At 30.6% G+C, this 7,350-nt stretch overlaps 1 protein-coding gene across 6 annotated transcripts in view; it reads right to left on the bottom strand.

Moving 5' to 3' along the window:
• Nucleotides 1–7,350, bottom strand: part of tn (tripartite motif containing protein thin) — a 49,427-nt gene that overhangs the window by 38,071 nt on the left and 4,006 nt on the right. For all 6 annotated transcript variants that reach the window (XR_016177898.1, XM_089176459.1, XM_089176458.1 and 3 more), the window contains exon 2: nt 6,641–6,748. The gene's annotated coding sequence lies outside the window, so the exon portion shown is untranslated. The remainder of the gene's footprint in view (nt 1–6,640; nt 6,749–7,350) is intronic.

Below are 7,350 nucleotides of genomic sequence, written 5' to 3' on the forward strand. Positions count from 1 at the left end.
ACTTTGAGTAAGAATGATAACTAAAAAAAGAGAAAAACAAATTAAAAACAAAACCCTTTATTCTATCCCTAGAAAGAGGTAAGAAAAATGTTAAGAAAAAAAAAAAAAAAAGAAAACAAATCTTGTCTCTGAGTTTATTAACGTGCAATTCAAAAGGACCAGTTTCTTTCCATGTTAATAAAATCAGAAACTGTAAAAACTCTGTTTAAGTATGTACAGTTTATATTGCTAATAAGCTTAAGCGAATTCGGAATTGATCCGAATCGATCTGAATTTCTTCAAATGGTTCCTTTTGTTTTTTCCGTAGTTAGTCGTATGTCGATCCACAACCGATTCTAATTAAATTTAACAAAAACATTTTTCTATTTTACTAGATACGTAACAACATTGTTTATATCTATGTTCAGATGATACGTGGGCACGGATTTGACATTAGGAACAAGTGTAAGAGACAGGGATGAAATAAAACAAGTATACGTGAAAAATGGATAATAGAGAAAAATAGGAAAATGTTTTTCACCTCTCTCTCTTTCTCTCTATCTATCTATCTGTCTATCTCTCGTGTACTTTGATAAACACACCCTAGAGATATTATGGATAAAACTTTATGTAAGATATTGAAATCTTCAGGAAAATCTCTTTATAGTGTCTTTGAATTTGTTATCAAGTATTTACATGGGAAATTTCAATGTATTTTCATCGTTATTTATGAGAACAAAAAAGAGAGATAGAGAGAGAGAGATTGTCTCACCAATGTGTTTCATAGTAAAAAATGAATTTTACATATGGTGTATCTTTAAAATTTACAAACCCCTTTATTATCTTTTTTTTTGTTTTTTTAAATAATTTATAATAATAAATGAATTCTCAGAATTAGTCTTATCTTACAATCCTCAAGGTATCATCTTACCTTATAATTTATATTTCATTTATTAGTCTTTTTTGATATCTTTTTCATAGGGTAGCTTTCTGTCATGTCAAATAAATTTGCTTTCTCTCTCTCTCTCTTTCTCTCTCTCTCTCTCTCTCTCTTTCTTTGACTTTCTGCTAACTCTGACTAAGACCACCTATAAATATATAACTTAATCCAAAGCTTACTAATCCCAGAACAATCTAAATAAAAGACCACAAACGAACTAACCCGTAATAATAGTACTTAAGCTTTTATCTGCTTATCTTTTAATATTACATTACGTAATGTATTAGAGTGTGGTCAAAAGGTTACTAAGTACAATGAGTTGTGTAACTTTGAAATTATATAGCAATAAGAAAAAGAAGTATCTTTGTTTTATTTATGTAAGCTTTGGGAAAAAAAAACTGGACCGCTGGACTGACGGGCGACTGCTCTTTTAATCAATTGAGCTATCCAGGGCCCATTTTTTTTAGTAATAAAAAAAATGTTCATTATCGTGTTCGATCGTGTATAATCCCATTCAAGGATTCATATTTCCATTTGTACATATTGCATAACACGTAGAGAGAACACTTATGCACGGATACGTTCGTAGGATCATTAAATGCAGTCTTTTTTATATGTATATATATACATCTCTCTCTGTCTCTCTCTCTTTCAAAATTTTTTTATTTTCTACCGGAAGTAGCACGGAACGAAAAGAGCGCGTCCGTTTGCACACAGTGTGTTTCGCGTTAATTAGCTCTCCAGCCGAGTCGGTAATATACGTACTAATTAATGTAGGATATATTTAATGTTTTTGCTTTTAACGAGAAGGAAATAGAGGAAGGGTGGGAGAAAGAGAGATAGGGGTAATAAAATAGGAAAGAAAAAAAGCTCTCTCGAGCACGAGCACGAGCATTCGCGCACTGGTCTCTTATTCTTTTGCCTCTGCTTCGTTATCTGCTTCTATTTTTTTTTTTACTGTATAAAAAAATTCAAGAGAGAGAGAGAGAGAGAGAGAGTATCTAATTCATTCGATTTACGTCTAAAATCGGATTTATTCTTCAAACCATTTGCAACAGCTTTAAATATGTAATCCTTGATAATATTTACAAACTCTGTCTTCTTCTTATTTTTTTTTTCATTAATTATTTTTTATATCTTTTGCAGTAGTTTTTGTTGTTGTTTTTTTGCTTGCGCGCTTCTGGAAACATGGATTAACTGAAGCTACCCTTATTAAGTATTACCGTACTCTTATTAACGCGAGCAAGAAAAAGAAAGAGAGAGAGAGAGGGATAGTGAGAGGGATGGAGAAAATGAAGGACTTCGCATGAGATGAGTTTTGGGTTCAAAAGCTATTCTCCAAAAGTCTCCAGGATTTGGGGTAGCATCATGGATTAACGAGTCACTGTTCAAATTTATAACGAGGCGTATTATTAAATTTCTCGATGAAATTATCTAAGTTATCTTTTTTGCTTTTGCATCTATCTTTCAAATAAATCAAATTAATGAAATATCGTGAATATTATTGACTGAATGTTTTTTTTTCATCATTTCTTTGATTATATTCTATGAACGTTCGTTTAACAGTGAACTCAATTTTTCTTCTTTCTTTTCTTTTACTCGAATTTTATTCTCGTAAAGAGCAGCAGCAGGGAGGAAGGACGATTTAGGCAAGCATTCAGAAAACTCACAATTTCTTCTTTTATATATCACTCCTCCTTACTTTTTCTACTCTTTCAGTAACTCTCCCCCCTTTTTCTTGTTCTTTTCATCTTTAAACGAGCCGTTTTAATGATAATCTGCGAGACAAATTTTCCTTTCGTTTTACTTTCAAAAGATAATTATTCATTTTTTCACGTTCCGTGTACTTGTAACTTAACAAATGTCACATATACATTTGTTAGTAGGTTAACCCTTAAAATGCACATGGGATGTTTGATACTCCAACAAATTTTGGATCTGTCGAAAACGTTACTGAATTCGAAAAAAATGGGTTATTTGTCTAGTGTCATTTAGTGTTAATTTAAATGGATATAAAACCTATTCTATTTTAAAAAAGATGTATCAAACTACTTTGAAAAAAATTATTGCGAGGTCTAATTATTAAATAGCAGCTTCAGGAGACGCGTTCAAACACCCACAATGCACTTTAACTAACTTTTACCAAGTGTTCACTTTAAAGGTTAAATGTAAGAACCAACAAAAATTATTTTACTTTATTTCATTTAATTATTATTCCCTTTTGAGTGTTAACCATTTTTTTTTTTTTTAATTAGATTTAGGAATATTTCAGGATCTTTATCGTATAATAAATATAAGAAACGAAAATAGACCCCAATAGCAAAGCTTAGATACCAATTTTCTCATCCAACTTGTTTTCTTCTTTTTATGTGCTTTTTTTCTTTTCTTTTTTTTTTTTTTTATCTTTTCTCTCCCCTTTTTTCTCTCAACTTTTTTGTTTTGAATATAGTAGCACAGCCGAGGTTGAAGTTGGATAGGAGGATAAAGGACATGCAAATTACGCGATATGAAAACAGGAGTTACTCTAGACTAGCAATATTCCCTCCTCTCGACGCGTGCAACCTCCTCTTGCCTGCTTTTTTTTCCCTCTTGTTACGTTGGACACTACCTGCATATGTTACGACCTACCAAAAATGGATAGGAAAATAGTACAAAATAAAACAAAAATAGAAAAAATACCAAATGAAAGAGTGCAACAGAGAGAGGAAGAGAGAAAAATAGTTGACCATCGTGTTATTATCGTTTGTTTCGCAAACAGGAAATTATGCGTTGCGGTATAAAATACGGAAATTCGTTCTTCCTCTTTCTCTCACCTTTCTCATTCATCCTCTTTCATTCTCTATGACTGCACACACATATTTTCTTTTCTTTTCTTTTTTTTTTTTTACGAAGAGAAAAATTATTGAAAACGTGAAAAAACACAACGAATCTAGCGAGTTATTCTAATCGACGTATTTATTCTACGCGTGGGAGGAGAAGAACCTTATTTTGTTTGATTTTTTGAAAAAAAAAATATATATATATATTTACGAGAGGTAGTTTATATGTGTATGTTCATACGTGATGCAATAGAATTACGAGATATATCGGTAGTTTGAAACTCGTTAATAGTTATGAATGTGAGTTAGACAAAAAGTGTGTGTGTGTGAGAGAGAGAGAGAGAGAGAAAGAGAAAAGGGTAAATTTGTTAATAAATTTATGCGAATTCAATGAAAAATCTCTTTTTCATTTTCATCTCACGTAGGATTTGATTACATAGGTGTACATACGTGCGTGCGTATGTAATTATGACTCCCCTTTTTTTATATTCGACAATTTGAATAGAATGAAATTAGCATTGAAAGTTTTAATAAGGAATAATGAATTTTTGTTGAAATCATTGAAGGACTTTTTTTTTTTGAAATGCTGTGGGTTTGTTTGGTTGGTTGGTTGGTTGTGGGTTTTCTGTTGATTTATGTACGTGTAAGCTATGTAGGTTAAATTATACTAGATTCATTTTCACGTAGTAGCTTTTTTTCTTTGTTTAATCTTTTTTAGAAAAAAAAAAAATCTAAATAAAATGAATTTTTGCGTGGAATATGTGTACACTTGAATAGAATCTACTTGTGCATTGCGCAATGAATACGCCCTAAGGCAAATTGTATAACGAGTACAAAGAAGAAATATGAAAATAGTATAGTGAAGGAAGCTTTAAAATAAGCTACTTTTGTAGTTGAATTCATTTAGTTAGGTCAAAAATATGTCACAATTTGAGTTGCTACAAAAGACCTATTTAAACGAGGATGTTTGTTATAATGATCTGAGATTTGAATCAAATAGAATTTCTATAAGAATAGAAAAAAGAAAAATATAATAAATGAACAAAAAGAATTTGAAGATAAAAATAAATAAAATATATATATTGAAAAATTGATCAAGTATTTGCAAGATAAATGAATGATTTATTATTTCATTTGTTGGAGAATATTTTCAGCTTAGAAAAGTTCATAATTTTGGCTTATTTCTTGAAAATTAATAGTACAAATAGTGATAGAATAAAGTGCACGAGGGAAAAGAACGACAAAAGTCGACCACACACGGCGATTCAATTATCGATAACGAAATATATCGCTTGCATTCACGTGACTTTGGCATTAATGTATCGACCAGTGATTTTTATGTATTTTTTAGAGAAAACATTTCTACCCAATTTTAGTCATCCAAATGGCAAAAATAAAAAAAAATAAACAAGAAAAACAATTTTATTGTAAGCTCAATGAGTCTGTTCATAGGAGGAGGGGAAAAAAGATTTCAATTGATTACAATCAATAATAAATGTAGTTAATAATGATAAACAAACAAGTCGTCACGTTAACAAAAAGAACGAGTAAATCTAAGATTTTACTCGATAAGATTTAGAATGTGAATAATCAAGAAATGAAAGTGTCTTTTATTAAATGATAGAACCCGTGGATTAATCTGTGACAATCAAGCCGGATGAAGATTAATTAGTTCTGACTGATTTCTTTCTTTCCCATTTATATAAGAAAACATCTTTCTATCTTTCTATTTTCTTTTTTTTTTTTCTCATTAATTATGATTCGTCAAAATATGACACATTTTATTATCAACGATATCATCCCCTTCTTTGCTTTTCCGAAATATTTCAGAACAAAATAATCTGTGGAAATTCATTAAACTATGAATTTAAAAGCTGAGAAAAAATTAAGAGAATAATGATGTCACAATTTTATTATATTATTTTAAATATTTCTATAATAATTAAATGTATCACGTGTTATTGAAGTGATGAAAAGTTAATTTTTGAAAGTAATCGAGAAAACACGTAATTTACATTAATTATAAATAAAACATCACAATTATAACCATTTGCCGTAATAAATGGTCGAAATATCATCAACCAACGTAGTTTAATTTTAAAGTCGCGTACTCATAAATATAAATTTTTCTTATCACTAATTAATTTGTTGCTCAAATGTAAATTTTTGCCATAATAAATACAAATTATAAACAATGTAAATATAATTTTATTATTAATACAAATTATATAATAAATTTTCTTTCTAGACAGCGCGGAAAAAATTCGGTTTGCAGAGGATTTTAAAATATGTGTTACACGTGTAGAAAATATTTCTACTCTGTTTATTATGATATTTTGTATAATTACTTAATATTAATAAAAAAGAGGTAGTGATTTAAATAATAAAATTGGTCAAATCTTTGAAATAAGTAAAGACAATTATATTGGAATAGATATTTGCGATATCTGCGGATTCGAAGAAGATTATGTTACTGGTTTTGGTACATTCTGAGAAACGATAGGATCACGATTTCGGTCAGAAATTACAGGTTTTAAGCAATTTCAGGGGATATTCCCTATTGTGTAATATTCAAGAGAGTTTAACAAGTAACACGATATTGCTGCGATATCATAATATCGTAAAATAGCAACCAAGAGTTACCAAGAACAAAGGGTCGCTCTAGTTTCATACCGTTATATACACGCGATATATTGTTTCTTTCTTTTTTCTATATTCCTACTAAACTTCTTTTCTCTTTTTTTTGTTCTTCTTCTTTATTTTTTAATATCAGCAGGATAAACGTAATAGGCCCGTTAATACAATGAGCACATTTATTTTTCTGACTACTGAAGTGAGACGTGAAATCGTCTTTTACAATAATACAAAAAATGAAATAATGAGAAAAATTGTAAGAGCTTACCTGAGAGGGTTTGACCGCCTTACGGCGGCCTCTTCAGGTCGGGGGCCCTCTCTAAGGGGGGCCCCGAGTATTCTCACTTTCCAATCGACAAATCCAGCGCTGCGACAGCTGGAAACGAATTTCAATATTTTCGTTAATGCACGTTCGTTGTCGTCGCGTCGCGTCGCGTCGCGTCATCGTGTTATGTGATTTCCAAAATCAATGAGAACAAAAATTCTATTCCAGGTGGTGATACATATGTGTAAGGGTTCTATTATATTACATCTGGAATAGAAAAAGTCAAGTGAATGGAGGATGGGGTAGAAAGGGTTAAGCTTCTTCAATGGTCGTAGGGTGGAAAAAGATTTGTACGTTTCATTGAAAAGTTTATGTGTGTTTGTGTTTCTGACTTGTGATTTACAATGAATAATAAAAAAAAAAAGGATGAGGAAAGGTATATCAATGTATTAATCCGAACACTTTTTGTTGTTGTTGTTTTGTTTTCAATAACTATGATGATACTTCTCGCTATCTCTTTTTCTCACGTTTAATTCCCATTCGAGTTTAGTTACGGTGGATTAAAAGTTTAAAAATACACACACACACACGCACACACATGTAAGTACTCTCACACGTACGCATACGCAGCTTTTCCTATTGCGTTGAATCATATTATTAAAATGTACTTTTAAAAAGCAATTAAAACTTTGACCAATGTAAACGTTCGTTAT

Source organism: Polistes dominula, unplaced genomic scaffold (assembly GCF_049000335.1).
Source record: "Polistes dominula isolate Pdom_NZ unplaced genomic scaffold, Pdom_raw_medaka contig_25, whole genome shotgun sequence".
Lineage (NCBI taxonomy): Eukaryota > Metazoa > Arthropoda > Insecta > Hymenoptera > Vespidae > Polistes > Polistes dominula.